Genomic DNA, 3,780 nt, shown 5'->3' on the forward strand with positions numbered 1-3,780 from the left:
CTTTTAATTGGAGCATTTAGCCCATTTACATTTAAAGTTAATATTGTTATGTGTGAATTTGATCCTGTCATTATGATGTTAGCTGGTTATTTTGCTTGTTAGTTGATGCGGTTTCTTCCTAGCCTCGATGGTCTTTACAATTTGGCATGTTTTTGCAGTGGCTGGTACCAGTTGTTCCTTTCCGTGTTTAGTGCTTCCTTCAGGAGCTCTTGTAGGGCAGGCCTGGTGGTGACAAAATCTCTCAGCATTTGCTTGTCTGTAAAGGATTTTATTTCTCCTTCACTTAGGAAGCTTAGTTTGGCTGGATATGAAATTCTGGGTTGAAAATTCTTTTCTTTAACAATGTTGAGTGCTCACTTCGGCAGCACATATACTAAAATTGGAACGATACAGAGAAGATTAGCATAGCCCCTGCCCAAGGATGACATGCAGATTCGTGAAGTGTTCCATATTTTTGGCTAGCCATATGTAGAAAGCTGAAACTGGATCCCTTCCTTACACTTTATACAAAAATTAATTCAAGATGGATCAAAGACTTAAATGTTAGACCAAAAACCATAAAAACCCTAGAAGAAAATCTAGGCAATACCATTCAGGACATAGGCATGGGCAAGGACTTCATGTCTAAAACACCAAAAGCAATGGCAACAAAAGAAAAAATTGACAAATGGGATCTAACTAAACTAAAGAGTTTCTGCACAGCAAAAGAAACTACCATCGAGTGAACAGGCAACCTACAAAATGGGAGAAAATTTTCACAACCTACTCATCTGACAAAGGGCTACTATCCAGAATCTGCAATGAACTCAAACAAATTTACAAGAAAAAAACAACCCCATCAAAAAGTGGGCGAAGGACATGAACAGATGCTTCTCAAAAGAAGACATTTATGCAGCCAAAAAAACACATGAAAAAATGCTCATCATCACTGGCCATCAGAGAAATGCAAATCAAAACCACAATGACATACCATCTCACACCAGTTAGAATGGCCATCATTAAAAAGTCAGGAAACAACAGGTGCTGGAGAGGATGTAGAGAAATAGGAACACTTTTACACTGTTGGTGGGACTGTAAACTAGTTCAACCATTGTGGAAGTCAGTGTGGCAATTCCTCAGGGATATAGAACTAGAGATACCATTTGACCCAGCGATCCCATTACTGGATATATACCCAAAGGACTATAAATCATGCTGCTATAAAGACACATGCACACGTATGTTTATTGCAGCACTATTCACAATAGCAAAGACTTGGAACCAACCCAAATGTCCAACAACGATAGACTGGATTAAGAAAATGTGGCACATATACACCATGGAATACTATGCAGCCATAAAAAATGATGAGTTCATGTCCTTTGTAGGGACATGGATGAAACTGGAACCCATTATTCTCAGTAAACTATCGCAAGGACAAAAAACCAAACACTGCATGTTCTCACTCATAGGTGGGAATTGAACAATGAGAACTCATGGACACAGGAAGGGGAACATCACACTCCAGGGACTGTTGTGGGGTGGGGGAAGGGGATAGTGACAGCATTAGGAGATATACCTAATGCTAAATGATGAGTTGATGGGTGCAGCAAACCAACATGGCACATGGATACATATGTAACAAACCTGCACATTGTGCACATGTACCCTAAAACCTAAAGTATAATAATAAAAAAATTAAAAAAATAAATAAAATAAAATAAAGGAATACTGTAAAAAAAAAAAAAAAAAAAAAGAATGTTGAGTATTGGCCCCCACTCTCTTCTGGCTTGTAGAGTTTCTGCTGAGAGATCAGCTGTTAGTCTGATGGGCTTCCTTTTGTGGGTAACCCGACCTTTCTCTCTGGCCGCCCTTAACATTTTTTCCTTCATTTCTACTTTGGTGAATCTGACAATTATGTGTCTTGGAGTTGCTCTTCTCAAGGAGTATCTTTGTGGCATTCTCTGTATTTCCTGAATCTGAATATTGGTCTGCCTTGCTAGATTGGGGACGTTCTCCTGGATAATATCTTGTAGAGTGTTTTCCAACTTGGTTCCATTCTCCCTGTCACTTTCAGGTACACCAGTCAGACGTAGGTTTGGTCTTTTCACATAGTCCCATATATCTTGGAGGCTTTGTTTGTTTCTTTTTATTCTTTTTTCTCTAAACTTCCCTTCTCGCTTCATTTCATTCATTTGATCTTCCATCACTGATACCCTTCCTTTCAGTTGATCGCATTGGCAACTGAGGCTTCTGTATTCTTCACGTAGTTCCCGAAACTCGGTTTTCAGCTCCATCAGCTCCTTTAAGCACTTCTCTGCATTGGTTATTTTAGTTATACAGTCATCTATTTTTTTTTTCAAAGTTTTTAACTTCTTTGCCATTGGTTTGAATTTCCTTCTGTAGCTCGGAGTAGTTTGATCATCTGAAGCCTTCTTCTCTCAACTCGTCAAAGTCATTCTCCGCTCAGCTTTGTTCCATTGCTGGTGAGGAACTGCGTTCCTTTGGAGGAGGAGAGGTGCTCTGCTTTTTAGAGTTTCCAGTTTTTCTGCTCTGTTTTCTCCTCATCTTTGTAGTTTTTCCTACTTTTGGTCTTTGATGATGGTGATGTATAGATGGGTTTTTTGTGTGGGTGTCCTTTCTGTTTGTTAGTTTTCCTTCTAACAGACAGGACCCTCAGCTGCAGGTCTGTTGGAGCTTGCTAGAGGTCCACTCCAGACCCTGTTTGCCTGGGTGTCAGCAGCGGTGGCTGCAGAACAGCGGATTTTCGGGAACTGCAATTTCAGCTGTCTGATCGTTCCTCTGGAAGTTTTGTCTCAGAGGAGTACCCGGCCGAGTGAGGTGTCAGTCTGTCCCTACTGGGGGGTGCCTCCCAGTTAGGCTGCTCGGGAGTCAGGGACCCACTTTAGGAGGCAGTCTGCCCGTTCTCAGATCTCCAGCTGCGTGCTGGGAGAACCACTACTCTTCAAAGCTGTCAGACAGGGACATTTAAGTCTGCAGAGGTTACTGCTGACTTTTTGTTTGCCTGTGCGCTGCTTCCAGAGGTGGAGCCTACAGAGGCAGGCAGGCCTCCTTGAGCTGTGGTGGGCTCCACCCAGTTCGAGCTTCCTGGCTGCTTTGTTTAGGGAAGCAAGCCTGGGCAATGGTGGGCACCCCTCCCCTAGCCTCGCTGCCACCTTGCAGTTTGATCTCAGACTGCTGTGCTAGCAATCAGCGAGACTCCGTGGGCGTAGGACTCTCCGAGCCAGGTGTGGGACACAATCTCCTGGTGTGCCGTTTTCCAAGCCTGTTGGAAAAGCGCAGTATTAGGGTCGGAGTTACCCGATTTTCCAGGTGCTGTCTGTCACCCCTTTCTTTGACTAGGAAAGGGAACTCCCTGACCCCTTGCACTTCCCGAGTGAGGCAATGCCTCGCCGTGCTTTGGCTCAGCTCGCGCACGGTGCGCTAAACCGACTGTGCTGCACCCACTCTTTGGCACTCCCTAGTGAGATGAACCCAGTACCGCAAATGGAAATGCAGAAATCACCCGTCTTCTGCGTCGCTCATGCTGGGAGCTGTAGACCGGAGCTGTTCCTATTCGGCCATCTTGGCTCCACCCCTTACCTCATTCTTTCCTACATTTTCTGCAAATATCTGGGGCTGCTATTCTCCCAGGCCCATTGTACTCATACTTTCTGTATCTGTAAATATTATTTCTTTTGCCTTCCGTTGGTCTAGATGCAAAAGTCAGCCCTTTACACTTTCCAAAGATAATACACTCACAAAGTCCTTCAAAAGCATATTACTCAACACTGTGGGTCA

At 43.6% G+C, this 3,780-nt stretch overlaps 1 non-coding gene across 1 annotated transcript; it reads left to right on the plus strand.

Annotated features, from left to right (window-relative positions):
* Positions 1 to 349: 349 nt before the first annotated feature.
* On the plus strand, positions 350 to 456 carry LOC116482851 (U6 spliceosomal RNA). The gene has a single exon (XR_004252099.1). It is a non-coding gene; the product is annotated as a U6 spliceosomal RNA (small nuclear RNA).
* Positions 457 to 3,780: the final 3,324 nt, after the last annotated feature.

The sequence above is a fragment of the Hylobates moloch genome, unplaced genomic scaffold (assembly GCF_009828535.3).
Source record: "Hylobates moloch isolate HMO894 unplaced genomic scaffold, HMol_V3 SCAFFOLD_14, whole genome shotgun sequence".
In the NCBI taxonomy this organism is placed as follows: Eukaryota; Metazoa; Chordata; class Mammalia; order Primates; family Hylobatidae; genus Hylobates; species Hylobates moloch.